We start from the raw sequence: 20,199 nt of genomic DNA on the forward strand, positions 1-20,199 counted from the left end.
AAGACATGATGATGAGCCATGTTAAGCCGTAATAACAACAACAACGAATTGAGGGGGGAAAGAAAACAACAATAACAAAGGCAGATGATTTACTAACACGTACATAAAGAATTTGAGATTTTTTTAAGAAATTATAAATCCTTTTTTGTGTGAAATTTACGATATTTCATGATTTTTTGAAGAATTGATTTTTACGATATTGAAAAAAATAAATAAAAATCAATAAATTTTGAAGGTATAAGTAAAAAAATATAAATGAGGAAATTACGATAAAAAATTTACGATAAAAAAATTACGATAAAAAATTTACGATACATGACAAAGTAGCATGGATCAGAAATACATTGTTTAGGATAAACAATGATAAAATATATTTTTTCTTAATTTTTGATGAAACAAAAAATTTACGATATTACAAAAATATCGATAATATTTTGAAATATTGATTTTTACGATATTGAAAAAAATAAATAAAAATCAAAAAAAAAAAAAAGGTTGAAGATATTACTAAGAAAATGGTAAATTGAAAAAAAATATACATAAAAATTACGATACCAAATTTTACGATAAAAAATTTACGATACATGACAAAGTAGCATGGATCAGAAATACATTGTTTAGGAAAAACAATGATAAAATAGTTTTTTTCCTTAATTTTTGATGAAATCAAAAAAATTTACGATATTACCAAAATATCGATAATATTTTGAAATATTGATTTTTACGATATTGAAAAAAATAAGTAAAAAATCAAAAAAGGTTGAAGATATTACTAAGTAAATGGTAAATTAAAAAAAATATACATAAAAAATACGATAAAAATTTTACGATACCTGACAAAGTAGCCTGGATCAGAAATACATTTTGTTAGGATAAATAATGATAAAATATTTTTTTTCGTTAATTTTTGATGAAATAAAAAATTTACGATATTACAAAAATATCGATAATATTTTGAAATATTGATTTTTACGATATTGAAAAAAATAAAAATAAAATTAAAAAAAAATCAAAATATTACTACGAAAATGGTAAATTAAAGAAAATATACATAAAAAATTACGATAAAAAAATTACGATAAAAAATTTACGATACATGACAAAGTAGCATGGATCAGAAATACATTGTTTAGGATAAACAATGAAAAAATATTTTTTTTTTCTTAATTTTTGATGAAAAAAAAATACGATTTTACAAAAATATCGATAATATTTTGAAATATTGATTTTTACGATTTTGAAAAGAAAATAAATAAAAATCCAAAAAAGGAAAATGTTAAATTAAAAAAATATACATAAAAAAATTTACGATACATGACAAAGTAGCCTGGATCAGAAAAACATCGTTTAGCATAAACAATGATAAAATATTTTTTCCTTAATTTTTGATGAAAAAAAATTACGATATTACAGAAATGTCGATAATATTTTGAAAAATTGATTTTTACGATATTGAAAAAAAAAATAAATAAAATTCAGAAAAATGTTGAAGATATTACTAAGAAAATGATAAATTAAGAAAAAATATACATAAAAAGTTACGATAAAAAAAATTTTACGATAAAAAAATTTTACCATAAAAAATGTACGATACATGGCAAAGTAGCATGGATCAGAAATACATTGTTTAGTATAAACAATAAAAAAATAAAATACTTTTTTCCTTAATTTTGAATTGATGAAATAAAAAATTTACGATATTACAAAAATATCGATAATATTTTGAAATATTGATTTTTACGATATTGAAAAAAAAATAAAAATCAAAAAAAGTTAAAAATATTACTAAGAAAATGGTAAATTGAAAAAAATATAAATAAAAATTACGATAAAAAATTTACGATACATGACAAAGTAGCATGGATCTGAAATACATTGTTTAGGATAAATAATGATAAAATATTTTTTTTCCTTAATTTTTGATGAAATAAAAAATTTACGATATTACAAAAATATCGATAATATTTTGAAATATTGATTTTTACGATATTAAAAAAATAAAAATCAAAAAATTTTGAAGATATTACTAAGAAAATGATAAATTAAAACAATATACATAAAAAATTACGATAAAAAAATTTACGATACATAACAAAGTTGCAGGAATCAGAAATACATTGTTTAGGATAAACAATGATAAAATAGTTTTTTCCTTAATTTTTGATGAAATAAAATATTTACGATATTACAAAAATAAATAAAAATAAAAAAAATAAATATTATCGATATTTTGAAATATTGATTTTTACGATATTGGAAAAAATAAATAAAATATCAAAAAAGGTTGAAGTTAATACTAAGAAAATGGTAAATTAAAAAAAAATATACATAAAAATTTACGATAAAAAATTTACGATAAAAAATTTACGATACATGACAAAGTAGCATGGATCAGAAATACATTGTTTAGGATAAACAATGATAAAATATTTTTTTTCATTAATTTTTGATGAAATAAAAAATTTACGATATTACAAAAATATCGATAATATTTTGAAATATGGATTTTTACGATATTGAAAAAAATAAATAAAAATCAAAAAAGGTTGAAGATATTACATAGAAAATGGTAAATAAAAAAATATACATAAAAAATTACGATAAAAAATTTACGATACATGACAAAGTAGCATGGATCAGAAATACATTGTTTAGGATAAACAATGATAAAATATTTTTTTTTTCTTAATTTTTGATGAAATAAAAAATTTACGATATTACAAAAATATCGATAATATTTGGCAGCAAACAAAAAAAAAAAATATTAAAAAAAATTCGACATAGTTATATATTTTTTAGAAAATGAATTATTTTTTCGAGTAAAAAAAAATTACGATATTCGAAAAATTGCGTTAAGTCACAATAACAGCGAAACAAGGTGGAAATAAATGGATAGAAAACTACAATGACAAAGGCACAAGGTTAACTAACCAGCACATAAATAATTTGATATTATTTGAAGAAATTAAAATTCCTTTTTTGGAAGGAATTAACGATATTAAATCAATTTGTTATGGGTAAAACAAATTTACGATATTGAAAAAATTAAATAAAAATCAACAAATTTTGAAGACATTAGTAAAAAATTATACATCAGAAAAAAATACATAGAAAATTTCGATAAAAAATTTTACGATGAAAAATTTACGATATATGACAAAAAACATCATGACATGACAAAGGCACAGGATTTGCTAACAAGCACATAAATAATTTGAAATTGTTTGAAGATGAAATTTACGATATTAAAACAATTTTTACGGGTAAAACAAATTTACGATATTGAAAAAATTAAATAAAAATCAACAAATTTTGAAGATTTTAGTAAAAAACTATAAATGCGAAAAGAAATTTTCCGATAGATCAACTTACGATAATTACGATAAAAAATTTACGAGTAAAACAAATTTACGATATTGAAAAAATTAAATAAAAATCAACAAATTTTGAAGATATTAGTAAAAAATTATAAAAGAAAATTACGATAAAAAAATTTACGATATATGACAAAGAAAACATGATATCTGAACGCCCAAGAATTGCTTAGGCTAAGGAATGAGAAAATATTACCTTATTTTAAGTTTTTAGTAACATTAAAAAAAATTTACGATATTACAAAAGATGTTGAAAATCTATATTATTTGGTAGCAAAAAATAAAAAAGTGCTATATATTAACAATTATTACGATATCTGGATCATTAGTATATATTTTCGTATACATATTTTCGAGTTACAAAAATTACGATATTAAAAAAACGATAAAAAAATTAGTTATTATTTTGATGATTTTAGCGAAATTATTCACCGGAATTTTTTCAAATTTGGTATTTGAAGTTGGTAATGGACAATACACAGAAAATTGTGTGTGCAGGTTCACGTCTTCGTATAGCCCCCATATATCGGTACCTCCCGATATTCGGTGTTTTGATAATTGTGGCGACATTATTCACCGGAATTTTTTTCAAATTTGGTATTTGAAGATCGCAGTAGATACTGCAGCCTAAGACAGAAAATTGTCTATGCAGGTCCACGTCTTCGTGTAGCCCCCTTATAACGATATCTCCCGATATTCGGTATTTTGATGATTTTAGCGATATTATTTCGCCGGAATTGTTTCAAATTTGGTATTTGAAGTTCGTAATGGATGCCACAGTCAAAGACAGAAAATTGTATGTGCAGGTCCACCTCTTCGTGTAACCCCCATATAACGGTACCTCCCGATATTCGGTATTTTGATGATTTTAGCGACATTATTCATCGGAATTGTTTCAAATTTGGTATGTGAAGTTCGTAATAGATACTGCGACCTTTGGCAGAAAATTGTCTGTGCCGGTCCACGTCTTCGTATAGCCCCCATATAACAGTACCTCCCGATATTCGGAATTTTCATGCTTTTAGCGACATTATTTACAGGAATTGTTTCAAATTTGGTATTTGAAGTTCGTAATGGATACTGCAGCCCTAGGCAGAAAATTGTCTGTACAGGTCCACATCTTCGTGTAGCCCCCTTATAACGGAACCTCCCGATATTCCGGATTTTGATGATTTTAGCGACATTATTCACCGGAATTGTTTGAAATTTAGTATTTGAAGTTCGTAATAGATACTACAGCATATGACAGGAGATTTTCTTCAAGTTTCGCATTTGAATATTATATGGCTTATGACAAAATTGCCTATGCAGGTCATCGTTTAGACCCTAATATGACGGCTACATTTGGTATTTTTAAGATTTCAACAGAATTTTTAGCGGATTTTTTTTTTTTGAAAATTTTGGCCCGGTCGAAGTTACAGCTTTTTTATTTGTTTTTTTTTTTACTATTTTCTTCCAAAAAAAATCGGTGTTTATTAATTTTCCTTTATCGTATTTTTTTCAAAAAATTGCCTGTTGTTTTATGAAGTGAAAAAATTATGACAAATATTTTACGATATTAAATTTTTTTTGTTGCAAAATGGTCAGGCTTTATCCCTTAATTGTTGTTTTTATAAACATTTTATTTTATTTTTTTTTCAAAGTTATTTTAAATTTGAATTTCTAATATAATTTAAATTTAAAATAATTTTTTTGAAATATCGTATTTTTTTGTCATCTTTTTTAAAATTGAAATTTGGAAGAAAAAATATATGCCTTGAAAAAAAAAAAATAAAAAAAAATATTTTTTTGAAAAAAAAAAAAAAATATTTTTTTTTTCAAATTTGTTATATTCAAAATTTAAATTTAAAAAAACATTGTTTTGAAATATCGTAATTTTTTGTCATCTTTTTTAAAATTGAAATTTGGAAGAAAAATATATGTCTCGCAAAGAAATAATTTTTTTTTTCAATTTTGTTATATTCAAAATAAAAAAAAAACATTGTTTTAAAGTATCCCAATTTTTTTTGTCATCTTTTTTTTAAATTGAAATTTGGAAGAAAAATATATGTCTTCAAAAAAACTAAAAAAAATATTTTTTTTTAATTTTTTTTTTTCAAATTTGTTATTAAAAATTCAAATTTAAAATACATTTTTTGAAATATCGTAATTTTTTTGTCATCTTTTTTTAAATAGAAATTTGAAAGAAAAATGTGTGTCACGCAAAGAAATAAAAAAATATATATATTTTTTCAATTTTGTTATATTCAAAATTAAAAAAAACATTGTTTTAAAATATCGCATTTTTTTGTCATCTTTTTTAAAATTGAAATTTGGAAAAAAAATGTATGCCTCGAAAAAAAAATTAAAAAAATTCATATAAAAAAATTGTTTTGAAATATCGTAATTTTTTGTCATCTTTTTTAAAATTTAAATTTGGAGGAAAAATTTAGTTTTTGGAAAAAATTAAAGAAAGTTTTTTTTTTCAATTTTTTTTTTTTGAAATATCGTAAATCGTTGTCATGTTTTTTTTTCTTCACTGAGTTGAAATTTGGAACAAAAATGTGTGTCTTGTAATAAAAAATAAAAGTGTTATTTGAAAATGTAAATTTACGATATTTGTAGACACTTTTGAAAAAATATTGGTTATTTTTTAATTTTTATTTTCGAATAAAACTCATATATTTTTTATGCTTTCCAATTTTCCTTGTGTTATTTTTCCCAACTTTCTACTTGAAAATGTCTCCATTCGTGTTGCTACTTTATTCTTATTCTCATGGCCGATAATGGTAATGGTGATGCCCTGGCTGGCTGGCTGGCATCATGGCAATGATGTTGAAAAGAGATTGCTACGTTTATTTTTTTCTTACTCATCTATACTGCCTGGCTCCCTGACTGGCTGCATGGTTGCAGATTGTCGATTACAGCTAGTGGCTGTCTTCCCATGGCCTCTCCCCTCCTGCCCACCGTTCATTGCAACTCCCTACTTGTCTTTCATGCATAAAGAAGTAGTGCAATGACATTGACATCATTATATACATTCTCATATCGCATGAGTGTGTGTGTATGTGTGTGTGCCCGAATACATAAATAGAGGAGAGGTGACTTGTATCCGGCTGGGTACTTTACAAGTTCTGTTCTTTTTTTTTTTTGCTTTTGTTTCTGCCGTTCTTATTTCAATCTACTTTGTGGCTTTTATTGTCCTCTCCTCATGGAGTGAATGACAGACAGACTTCACGGACTGACTGACAGACTGCCAGCCTTGCCATACTGTGTGTGTGCAGAAAATTGCATAGAAGACACTTTATTTTTATAAAAAAAACGGGTACATATATTCTAGAGTGTCACAAAACCTACAACAACAACAAGAAGGAGGAGTAAAAAAGTAACGAAAAACAAAGTCAATGTCATACGATAAGTGCAAACGACGACACCGTACTCTACTAAAAAAAACGAAAAAGAAAACGAGCAGAAGAAAAAAATAAAGCTGCTGCCATTTTTATGCATGACTCATAAAAAGGGGCGACAAACCTTGACGGCGAACCTTCACAAATGGCAACATTTAAATTTTAAAGAGAAAATTTAATTTAAATATTAAAAAATTCTTAAACGTCCTTAAAAATATTTTTAAAAAATCCACGTTTCTTGATGGACCTTTAAAAAATATTTTTAAAAAATCCACGTTTCTTGATGGACCTTTAAAAAATATTTTTAAAAAATCCACGTTTCTTGATGGACCTTTAAAAAATATTTTTAAAAAATCCACGTTTCTTGATGGACCTTTAAAAAATATTTTTAAAAAATCCACGTTTCTTGATGGACCTTTAAAAAATATTTTTAAAAAATCCACGTTTCTTGATGGACCTTTAAAAAATATTTTTAAAAAATCCACGTTTCTTGATGGACCTTTAAAAAATATTTTTAAAAAATCCACGTTTCTTGATGGACCTTTAAAAAATATTTTTAAAAAATCCACGTTTCTTGATGGACCTTTAAAAAATATTTTTAAAAAATCCACGTTTCTTGATGTATTTTTAAAAAATATTTTTAAAAAATCCACGTTTCTTGATGGACCTTTAAAAAATATTTTTAAAAAATCCACGTTTCTTGATGGACCTTTAAAAAATATTTTTAAAAAATCCACGTTTCTTGATGTATTTTTAAAAAATATTTTTAAAAAATCCACGTTTCTTGATGGACCTTTAAAAAATATTTTTAAAAAATCCACGTTTCTTGATGGACCTTTAAAAAATATTTTTAAAAAATCCACGTTTCTTGATGGACCTTCAAAAAATATTTTTAAAAAATCCACGTTTCTTGATGTATTTTTAAAAATTATTTTTAAAAAATCCACGTTTCTTGATGGACCTTTAAAAAATATTTTTAAAAAATCCACGTTTCTTGATGGACCTTTAAAAAATATTATTAAAAAGTCCACGTTTCTTGATGGACCTTTAAAAAATATTATTAAAAAGTCCACGTTTCTTGATGGACCGTTAAAAAATATTATTAAAAAGTCCACGTTTCTTGGTGGACCTTTAAACAATATTTTAAAAAAAATCCACGTTTCTTGATGGACCTTTAAAAAATATTTTTAAAAAATCCACGTTTCTTGGTGGACCTTTAAAAAATATTTTTAAAAAATCCACGTTTCTTAATGGAGCTTTAAAAAATATTTTTAAAAAATCCTCGTTTCTTAATGGAGCTATAAAAATATTTTTAAAAAATCCACGTTTCTTAATGGACCTTTAAAAAATATTTTTAAAAAATCCACGTTTCTTGATGGACGTTTAAAAAATATTTTTAAAAAATCCACGCTTCTTGATGGACCTTTAAAAAATATTTTCAGAAAATCCACGTTGGTTGAAGATACTGTAAAAAATATATTTTTAAAAATCCATTATTCCCAAGAGGTCTATGGGGACGTATGAGTGTTGTCATCTCTTATACGCCTTCTTTGCCATTTTTTCGAATCTAATTTTAATATCTCCCCTTCTTTAGGCCTCTGGCTTAATTTTTGATATCATCCAATTGAATATTACAAAATTAAATTGTAATATTATACCGTTGTTTGTTAGCCATCATAAAACTGGACTTTTCAACACAAATGTTTGTGTCTCTGTGTGTGTGTGCGCTGAAATCACGCAATTCTTGGGAAACCGGGTTGCTGCCAGCAAACACGCTTTGCCACCACAACACACACAAGACTTCATCTTTTCACCATAGACGGGCCAACGAGAGAAGAAAAGGAAAAAACTCCCAAATGGAGGCAAAACATTTCCACAGTTGAAAACTGGATTTTCCCCCTTAGACATGAGGGAGAAAAGCGAGGAGGCGTAGGAGAAAAGGAACGAAAGAAAGAAGGTGTCATAAAACAAAATCAGCAATGCATTCATGCGTCCATGCCGGGCTTTGGCCTGGCTAAACTGTTTGCAGAACTTCCAGCCCGCATGCAAAGCAGGTTGTGAACTCCATGGTTAGAATTGAACTTTAAATGATTTTGCATTGAAGCCAAGCAGCAGTGGAGGGGGTCTCCACTACTCTGTGGATTTTTTCTTTGTTCACAACAAAGTCTGCCAGCCTGCCAATTGCTGCGCTACAACACCGCTTGGTTTTTTTGAATAACTTTGTAAAAACCCACAATGACTTCAACAAATCTTAGCCATTTTGTGTATGAATTGCGTAGCACCAGCACAGCACCTCGCGCATGCGTGGCTCACCTATGCAGCAGCTGTTTGCCAAGACTTGTGGGTTGTTCAAGCTGGCTACCAATCAACCAAGCAACCAGTTCACTAGAATTGCTAAAACAACATTGCGATCCAATACATTCAAACAATGTAAATGAAGAAACTGGTTATGCACTTTCGTCCCCACCCTCCTTCCGATCCCCTCAGCTGTTGCACTTTGTTCTTGTAGCTACGATGGGTGGCCGCTAATAGTTTCAGTGGATTTTTTTATTTGCTCAAGACTTTGTTGTGTTACCTTGATGAGGCGGAAGGTGGTTTAATCAGTGGGTAGGAAAAAATTGATTTTGATTTTCTAAAAATATTTTTCAAAGGACCTTCAGTCAACGAGATTTTTTAAAAATATTTTTTAAAGGATCTTCAAGCAACGTGGATTTTTTAAAAATAATTTTTAAAGGATCTTCAATCAACGAAGATTTTTTAAAAATATTTTTTCAAGGATCTTCAATCAACGTCGATTTATTTAAAATGTTCCTTCAAGGATCTTTAATCAACGTGGATTTTTTAAAAATATTTTTAAAAAATCTTCAATCAACGTGGATTTTTTACAAATATTTTTTAAAGATCCATCAAGAAACGTGGATTTTTTAAAAATATTTTTAAAGGTCCATCAAGAAACGTGGATTTTTTAAAAATATTTTTAAAGGTCCATCAAGAAACGTGGATTTTTTAAAAATATTTTTTAAAGGTCCATCAAGAAACGTGGATTTTTTAAAAATATTTTTTAAAGGTCCATCAAGAAACGTGGATTTTTTAAAAATATTTTTTAAAGGTCCATCAAGAAACGTGGATTTTTTAAAAATATTTTTTAAAGGTCCATCAAGAAACGTGGATTTTTTAAAAATATTTTTTAAAGGTCCATCAAGAAACGTGGATTTTTTAAAAATATTTTTTAAAGGTCCATCAAGAAACGTGGATTTTTTAAAAATATTTTTTAAAGGTCCATCAAGAAACGTGGATTTTTTAAAAATATTTTTAAAGGTCCATCAAGAAACGTGGATTTTTTAAAAATATTTTTTAAAGGTCCATAAAGAAACGTGGATTTTTTAAAAATATTTTTTTAAAGGATCTTCAATCAACGTGGATTTTTTTAAAAATATTTTTTAAAGGTCCATCAAGAAACGTGGATTTTTTAAAAATATTTTTTAAAGGATTTTCAATCAACGTGGATTTTTTTAAAAATATTTTTTAAAGGCCCATCAAGAAACGTGGATTTTTTTAAAATATTTTTTAAAAATACATCAAGAAACGTGGATTTTTTAAAAATATTTTTTAAAAATACATCAAGAAACGTGGATTTTTTAAAAATATTTTTTAAAAATACATCAAGAAACGTGGATTTTTTAAAAATATTTTTTAAAAATACATCAAGAAACGTGGATTTTTTAAAAATATTTTTAAAGGATCTCCAATCAAAGTGGATTTTTTAAAAATATTTTTTAAAAACACATCAAGAAACGTGGATTTTTTAAAAATATTTTTAAAGGATCTCCAATCAAAGTGGATTTTTTAAAAATATTTTTTAAAGGTCCATCAAGAAACGTGGATTTTTTAAAAATATTTTTAAAGGTCCATCAAGAAACGTGGATTTTTTAAAAATATTTTTAAAAGGATCTTCAATCAACGTGGATTTTTTAAAAATATTTTTTAAAGGATCTTCAAACAACGTTGATTTTTTAAAAATATTTTTTAAAGGTCCATTAAGAAACGTGGATTTTTTAAAAATACTTTTCAAAAGATCTTCAATCAACGTGGATTTTTAAAAATTTTGTTAAAGGATCTTTAATCAACCTGGATTTTTTTAAAATATTTTTTAAATGATCTTTAATCAACCTGGGTTTTTTTAAAATATTTTTTAAATGATCTTTAATCCTCGTGGATTTTTAAAAATATTTTTTAAATGATCTTCAATCCACGTGGATTTTTAAAAATATTTTTTAAATGATCTTCAATCCACGTGGATTTTTAAAAATATTTTTTAAATGATCTTCAATCCACGTGGATTTTTAAAAATATTTTTTAAAGGTCCATTATTCTTTAAAAATATTTTTTAAAGGTCCATTATTTTTTAAAAATATTTTTAAAGGATCTTCAATCAACGTGGATTTTTTAAAAATATTTTTAAAGGATCTTCAATTAACGTAGATTTTTTAAAAATATTTTTAAAGGATCTTCAATCAGCGTTGATTTTTTAAAGATATTATTTCAAGGATCTTCAAGCAACTTGTAATCTATGAAAATATATTTTAAAGGATCTTTAATCAACGTGGATTTTTTAAAAATATTTTTTAAAGGTCCATTGAGAAACGTGGATTTTTTTAAAATATTTTTTAAAGGTCCATCAAGAAACGTGGATTTTTTAAAATATTTTTTAAGGGATCTTTAATTCACGTGGATGTTTTAAAAATATTTTTTAAAGGATATTCTATCAACTTGGATTTTTTAAAAATATTTTCTAAAGGATCTTCTATCAACTTGGATTTTTTAAAAATATTTTCTAAAGGATCTTCTATCAACTTGGATTTTTTAAAAATATTTTTTAAAGGATCTCTAAGAAACGTGGATTTTTAAAAATATTTTTTAAAGGATCTCTAAGAAACGTGGATTTTTAAAAATATTTTTTAAAAGACCTATAAGAAACGGGAATTTTTTTAGAAATATTTTTTTTAAAGGTCCACCAAGAAACGTGGATTTTTAAAAAGTATTTTTTAAAGGTCCATTGAGAAACGTGAATTTTTTTTAAATATTTTTTAAAGGTCAATCAAGAAACGTGGATTTTTTTAAAATATTTTTTAAAGGTCAATCAAGAAACGTGGATTTTTTTTAAATATTTTTAAAGGTCAATCAAGAAACGTGGATTTTTTTAAAATATTTTTTAAAGGTCAATCAAGAAACGTGGATTTTTTTAAAATATTTTTTAAAGGTCAATCAAGAAACGTGGATTTTTTTAAAATATTTTTTAAAGGTCAATCAAGAAACGTGGATTTTTTTAAAATATTTTTTTAAGGGCAATCAAGAAACGTTGATTTTTTTTAAATATTTTTTAAAGGTCAATAAAGAAACGTGGATTTTTTTAAAATATTTTTTAAAGGTCAATCAAGAAACGTGGATTTTTTAAAATATTTTTTAAAGGTCAATCAAGAAACGTGGATTTTTTAAAATATTTTTAAAGGTCAATCAAGAAACGTGGATTTTTTAAAATATTTTTTAAAGGTCAATCAAGAAACGTGGATTTTTTAAAATATTTTTTAAAGGTCAATCAAGAAACGTGGATTTTTTAAAATATTTTTTAAAGGTCAATCAAGAAACGTGGATTTTTAAAATATTTTTAAAGGTCAATCAAGAAACGTGGATTTTTTAAAGGTCAATCAAGAAACGTGGATTTTTTAAAATATTTTTTAAAGGTCAATCAAGAAACGTGGATTTTTTAAAATATTTTTTAAAGGTCAATCAAGAAACGTGGATTTTTTAAAATATTTTTAAAGGTCAATCAAGAAACGTGGATTTTTTAAAATATTTTTTAAAGGTCAATCAAGAAACGTGGATTTTTTAAAATATTTTTTAAAGGTCAATCAAGAAACGTGGATTTTTTAAAATATTTTTTAAAGGTCAATCAAGAAACGTGGATTTTTTAAAATATTTTTTAAAGGTCAATCAAGAAACGTGGATTTTTTAAAATATTTTTTAAAGGTCAATCAAGAAACGTGGATTTTTTAAAATATTTTTAAAGGTCAATCAAGAAACGTGGATTTTTTAAAATATTTTTTAAAGGTCAATCAAGAAACGTGGATTTTTTAAAATATTTTTTAAAGGTCAATCAAGAAACGTGGATTTTTTAAAATATTTTTTAAAGGTCAATCAAGAAACGTGGATTTTTTAAAATATTTTTTAAAGGTCAATCAAGAAACGTGGATTTTTTAAAATATTTTTAAAGGTCAATCAAGAAACGTGGATTTTTTAAAATATTTTTAAAGGTCAATCAAGAAACGTGGATTTTTTAAAATATTTTTTAAAGGTCAATCAAGAAACGTGGATTTTTTAAAATATTTTTTAAAGGTCAATCAAGAAACGTGGATTTTTAAAATATTTTTTAAAGGTCAATCAAGAAACGTGGATTTTTTAAAATATTTTTTAAAGGTCAATCAAGAAACGTGGATTTTTTAAAATATTTTTTAAAGGTCAATCAAGAAACGTGGATTTTTTAAAAGAAACGTGGATTTTTTAAAATATTTTTTAAAGGTCCATCAAGAAACGTGGATTTTTTAAAAGAAACGTGGATTTTTTAAAAATATTTTTTAAAGGTCCATCAAGAAACGTGGATTTTTTAAAAGAAACGTGGATTTTTTAAAAATATTTTTAAAGGTCCATCAAGAAACGTGGATTTTTTAAAAGAAACGTGGATTTTTTAAAAATATTTTTTAAAGGTCCATCAAGAAACGTGGATTTTTCAAAAATATTTTTAAATGTCTATCAAGAAACGTGGATTTTTTAAAAATATTTTTAAATGTCCCTCAAGAAACGTGGATTTTTAAAAAATATTTTTTAAAGGTCCATCCAAAAACGTGGATTTTTTAAAAATATTTCTTAAATGTCCCTCAAGAAACGTGGATTTTTAAAAAATATTTTTTAAATGTCCATCCAAAAACGTGGATTTTTTAAAAATATTTTTTAAAGGATCTTCATTCATTCTCAATCATTGTGGATTTTTTAAAAATATTTTTTAAATGTCCATCCAAAAACGTGGATTTTTTAAAAATATTTGTTTTTATTTTTATTTTTTAAAGGACCTCCAGGAAACGTGGATTTTTTGAAAATATTCTTTAAAGGTCCATCCAAAAACGTGGATCTTTTAAAAATATTTGTTTTTATTTTTATTTTTTAAAGGACCTCCAGGAAACGTGGATTTTTTGAAAATATTCTTTAAAGGTCCATCCAAAAACGTGGATCTTTTAAAAATATTTGTTTTTATTTTTATTTTTATTTTTTAAAGGACCTCCAGGAAACGTGGATTTTTACAACATTTTTTTTAAAGGAGCTTTAATCAACGTCGATTTTTTTTAAATATTTTTTGAAGGATCTCTAGGAAACATGGGTTTTTTAAAAATATTTTTTGAAGGACCTCCAGGAAACGTGGATTTTTTAAAAATATTTTTAGAGGATCTCCAGGAATAATTTGCTTGCTCTTGCGTATACGTAGCGCCATTAGTCATACGACCTAATGCACCACATAAATGATTTCAATTTTCGAAATTTTTACAAGAAGAATTTTTGTTTCTAACCTCCTTTATTGCCAACCCTTTCTACGTTCTACGTTTATTTTCAATCATATTCTCGACTTTGTATCCATGTCTTTATTTTTTATTTTGCTTTTCTAAAATAAATATTTCTACAATTATTTTTTACATATTCTGGTAGTTCTTTTATGAATTTAAAAAATGGTGTTGCGTGTCTTTAATTAAACAAAAGACAACGACAACAAGGCAACGGAGGCAGCAGTAGAATAAAATCGCTGCAATTCGAAAAAAAAATCCAACCACACATTGTTCGAGCCATAACTTTAGCCGCAGCCAGCAGCCAAAGTAGAAGCGTAAAAAAAGTTGTTTTGGGACAAGGTTATTACGTTGCGACTGCTGCCACCTCGACAAAGTGCAGTTGGTGTTGTTCTACACTTTATTCGATGGCCATAAAAAAACATATTCGCCACTGCATAAAAAGTTGAAACTAAATAGAAAATATTGTTCTTAAGTTTGTAAATATTTTTTTATTGGTTTACTTGTTTGAGAATGTCTTCTAGAAATATTTTTTTATTGCTCTACAGAAAATAATTTATTTGGAAAAATTATTAGACTTAAATGATTTCAGATTTTATCAGAAAAAACCTATTTTTTTTTAAGTTGAAATAGTCATTTGATATTATTCTCTTATTGCTATGTGATCCGTTTCTCCATCTAGTTTCTATATTTGTCAAAATTTTCTCTGTGTGAAGCTCAGTTTTGAAGTTATGGGCAAAATACTAAATTCGAATTGGGTGGCGTATACATGTTGTCGTCAATCATACGCAGCCGGGTACTCCAATGAAATAAGTCGATATTTAGGCATTTCTGGGTACAAAATTATTTAATTCACTACAACTTTCAATATTTATAACTGATATCTACATCTTTTTTTTAAAAAAAAAAAAAAATTAGGACCTTTAAGAAACGTGGATTTTTTAAAAATATTTTTCAAGGTCCTTTAAGAAGCGTGGATTTTTTAAAAATATTTTTCAAGAACCTCTAAGAAACGTGGATTTTAAAAATATTTTTTAAGGACCTTTAAGAAACGTGGATTTTTTTAAAATATTTTTCAAGGTCCTTTAAGAAACGTGGATTTTTTAAAAATATTTTTTCACGGATCTTTAAGAAACGTGGATCTTTTTAAAAATATTTTTTTCAAGGACCTTTAAGAAACGTGGATTTTCTAAAAAATATTTTTTTCAAGGACCTTTAAGAAACGTGGATTTTTTAAAAATATTTTTTCTAAAGACCTTTAAGAAACGTGGATTTTTAAATATATTTTTTTTTCAAGGACCTTTAAGAAATTCGGATTTTTTTAAAAATATTTTTTTTCAAGGACCTTTAAGAAATGCGGATTTTTTAAAAATATTTTTTTTCAAGGACCTTTAAGAAATGCGGATTTTTTAAAAATATTTTTTGAGAGACCTTTAAAAATAACGTGCATTTTTTAAAATTATTTTGTTTTTTAAGAAACGTGAATTTTTTAAAAATATTTTTCTTAGGACCTTTAAGAAACGTGGATTTTCTAAAAATATTTTTTCTTAAGACCTTTAAGAAACGTGGATTTTTTCTAAAAATATTTTTTTCAAGGACCTTTAAGAAACATGGATTTTCTAAAAATATTTTTCTTAGGGCCTTTAAGAAACGTGGATTTTTAAAAATATTTTTCTTAGGGCCTTTAAGAAACGTGGATTTTTAAAAATATTTTCTTAGGGCCTTTAAGAAACGTGGATTTTTAAAAATATATTTTTCTCAGGAACTTTAAGAAACGTGGATTTTCTAAAAAAAAATTTTCTCAGGACCTTTAAGAAACGTGGATTTTCTAAAAATATTTTTCTCAGGACCTTTAAGAAACGTGGATTTTCTAAAAATATTTTTCTCACGACCTTCAAGAAACGTGGATTTTCTAAAAATATTTTTCTCTGGACCTTTAAGAAACGTGGATTTTCGTAAAATATTTTTCTCAGGACCTTTAAGAAACGTGGATTTTCTTAAAATATTTTTCTCAGGACCTTTAAGAAACGTGGATTTTCTAAAAATATTTTTTAAGGACCATTAATAAAATATACCTCCTGGAGATTGCCTGGGCGATGTAAACTATTAATGGTGGACTTAATATTATTTTTCCCATCAATTGCTATGTTGTACAAGCATGCGAAGGCCATTTATTACTCAAATATATTCAGTTAATTTTATTTAAAAATATTTCATTCTTAAAAATTTCTCTCTTAAATAAATTAAAATTAATATCTTGAATATAAAAATAGTTTTTTTTTTCTATTTTTTCAGATGTTTTATTACTTCAATAGTGGATATACTTAGAGAAAATTTGCCCAAATGCTTCCTATTTATACAAGACTAAAGGTAAGAAAAATAATAAAAAGAAGTACTACAAATTACGATGTATTAAAATAAATATCAACTAAAAACAATGTTGACTTTAAGATCCAAGCTACTCTCAGGACACCATCAAGAAACGTGATTTTTTAAAATATTATAAAAGACGATCAAGAAAAAACTTTTTTTAAAGGTCCGTCAAGAAACGTGGATTTTTTAAAAATATTTTTAAGGTCCACCAAGAAACGTACATTTTTTTAAAAAATAGTTTTTAAAGGCCCATCAAGAAACGTGGATTTTGTAAAAATATTTTTTAACGGCCATCAATAAACTTGGGTTTTTTAAAAATATTTTTTAAAGCTCCATCAAGAAACGTGGATTTTTTAAAAATATTTTTTAAAGCTCCATTAAGAAACGTGGATTTTTTAAAAATATTTTTTTAACGGCCATCAAGAAACGTGGATTTTTTAAAAATATTTGTTAAAGGTCCATCAAGAAACGTGGATTTTTTAAAAATATTTTTTTAACGGCCATCAATAAACGTGGATTTTTTAAAAATATTTTTTTAACGGCCATCAATAAACGTGGATTTTTTAAAAATATTTTTTTAACGGCCATCAATAAACGTGGATTTTTTAAAAATATTTTTTTAACGGCCATCAATTAACGTGGATTTTTTAAAAATATTTTTTTAACGGCCATCAAGAAACGTGGATTTTTTAAAAATATTTGTTAAAGGTCCATCAAGAAACGTGGATTTTTTAAAAATATTTTTTAACGGCCATCAATAAACGTGGATTTTTTAAAAATATTTTTTTTAACGGCCATCAATAAACGTGGATTTTTTAAAAATATTTTTTTAACGGCCATCAATAAACGTGGATTTTTTAAAAATATTTTTTTAACGGCCATCAATTAACGTGGATTTTTTAAAAATATTTTTTTAACGGCCATCAATAAACGTGGATTTTTTAAAAATATTTTTGTAACGGCCATCAATAAACATGGATTTTTTAAAAATATTTTTTTAAAGGCCATCAATAAACGTGGATTTTTTAAAAATATTTTTTTAACGACCATCAATAAACGTGGATTTTTTAAAAATATTTTTTTAACGGCCATCAATTAACGTGGATTTTTTAAAAATATTTTTTTAACGGCCATCAATAAACGTGGATCTTTTAAAAATATTTTTTTTAACGGCCATCAATAAACGTGGATTTTTTAAAAATATTTTTTTAACGGCCATCAATTAACGTGGATTTTTTAAAAATATTTTTTTAACGGCCATCAATAAACGTGGATCTTTTAAAAATATTTTTTTTAACGGCCATCAATAAACGTGGATTTTTTAAAAATATTTTTTTAACGGCCATCAATAAACATGGATTTTTTAAAAATATTTTTTTAACGACCATCAATAAACGTGGATTTTTTAAAAATATTTTTTTAACGACCATCAATAAACGTGGATTTTTTAAAAATATTTTTTTAACGACCATCAATAAACGTGGATTTTTTAAAAATATTTTTTTAACGACCATCAATAAACGTGGATTTTTTAAAAATATTTTTTTAACGACCATCAATAAACGTGGATTTTTTAAAAATATTTTTTTAACGACCATCAATAAACGTGGATTTTTTAAAAATATTTTTTTAACGACCATCAATAAACGTGGATTTTTTAAAAATATTTTTTTTTAACGGCCATCAATAAACGTGGATTTTTTAAAAATATTTTTTTAACGGCCATCAATAAACGTGGATTTTTTAAAAATATTTTTTTTAACGGCCATCAATAAACGTGGATTTTTTAAAAATATTTTTTTAACGGCCATCAATAAACGTGGATTTTTTAAAAATATTTTTTTAACGGCCATCAATTAACGTGGATTTTTTAAAAATATTTTTTTAACGGCCATCAAGAAACGTGGATTTTTTAAAAATATTTGTTAAAGGTCCATCAAGAAACGTGGATTTTTTAAAAATATTTTTTTAACGGCCATCAATAAACGTGGATTTTTTAAAAATATTTTTTTTAACGGCCATCAATAAACGTGGATTTTTTAAAAATATTTTTTTAACGGCCATCAATAAACGTGGATTTTTTAAAAATATTTTTTTAACGGCCATCAATTAACGTGGATTTTTTAAAAATATTTTTTTAACGGCCATCAATAAACGTGGATTTTTTAAAAATATTTTTGTAACGGCCATCAATAAACATGGATTTTTTAAAAATATTTTTTTAACGGCCATCAATAAACGTGGATTTTTTAAAAATATTTTTTTAACGACCATCAATAAACGTGGATTTTTTAAAAATATTTTTTTAACGGCCATCAATTAACGTGGATTTTTTAAAAATATTTTTTTAACGGCCATCAATAAACGTGGATTTTTTAAAAATATTTTTTTTAACGGCCATCAATTAACGTGGATTTTTTAAAAATATTTTTTTAACGGCCATCAATTAACGTGGATTTTTTAAAAATATTTTTTTAACGGCCATCAATAAACGTGGATTTTTTAAAAATATTTTTTTAACGGCCATCAATAAACATGGATTTTTTAAAAATATTTTTTTAACGGCCATCAATAAACATGGATTTTTTAAAAATATTTTTTTAACGACCATCAATAAACGTGGATTTTTTAAAAATATTTTTTTAACGACCATCAATAAACGTGGATTTTTTAAAAATATTTTTTTAACGACCATCAATAAACGTGGATTTTTTAAAAATATTTTTTTAACGACCATCAATAAACGTGGATTTTTTAAAAATATTTTTTTAACGACCATCAATAAACGTGGATTTTTTAAAAATATTTTTTTAACGACCATCAATAAACGTGGATTTTTTAAAAATATTTTTTAACGACCATCAATAAACGTGGATTTTTTAAAAATATTTTTTTAACGACCATCAATAAACGTGGATTTTTTAAAAATATTTGTTAAAGGTCCATCAATAAACGTGGATTTTTTAAAAATATTTTTTTAACGGCCATCAATAAACGTGGATTTTTTAAAAATATTTTTTTAACGGCCATCAATTAACGTGGATTTTTTAAAAATATTTTTTTAACGGCCATCAATAAACGTGGATTTTTTAAAAATATTTTTGTAACGGCCATCAATAAACGTGGATTTTTTAAAAATATTTTTTTAACGGCCATCAATAAACGTGGATTTTTTAAAAATATTTTTTTAACGGCCATCAATAAACGTGGATTTTTTAAAAATATTTCTTTAACGGCCTTCAATAAACGTGTATTTTTTAAAATTACTTTTTTAACGGCCATCAATAAACTTGGATTTTTTAAAAATATTTTTTTAACGGCCATCAATAAACGTGGATTTTTTAAAAATATTTTTTTAACGGCCATCAATAAACGTGGATTTTTTAAAAATATTTCTTTAACGGCCATCAATAAACGTGGATTTTTTAAAAATATTTTTTTAACGGCCATCAATAAACT

At 25.0% G+C, this 20,199-nt stretch overlaps 1 protein-coding gene across 1 annotated transcript in view; it reads left to right on the forward strand.

Moving 5' to 3' along the window:
* LOC101900627 (nuclear hormone receptor FTZ-F1 beta) overlaps positions 1 to 20,199 on the forward strand; it is an 85,508-nt gene that overhangs the window by 24,199 nt on the left and 41,110 nt on the right. The window contains exon 2 of the mRNA XM_059132151.1: positions 16,663 to 16,737. The gene's annotated coding sequence lies outside the window, so the exon portion shown is untranslated. The remainder of the gene's footprint in view (positions 1 to 16,662; positions 16,738 to 20,199) is intronic.

The sequence above is a fragment of the Musca domestica genome, unplaced genomic scaffold (genome assembly GCF_030504385.1).
Source record: "Musca domestica strain aabys unplaced genomic scaffold, Musca_domestica.polishedcontigs.V.1.1 110, whole genome shotgun sequence".
Lineage (NCBI taxonomy): Eukaryota > Metazoa > Arthropoda > Insecta > Diptera > Muscidae > Musca > Musca domestica.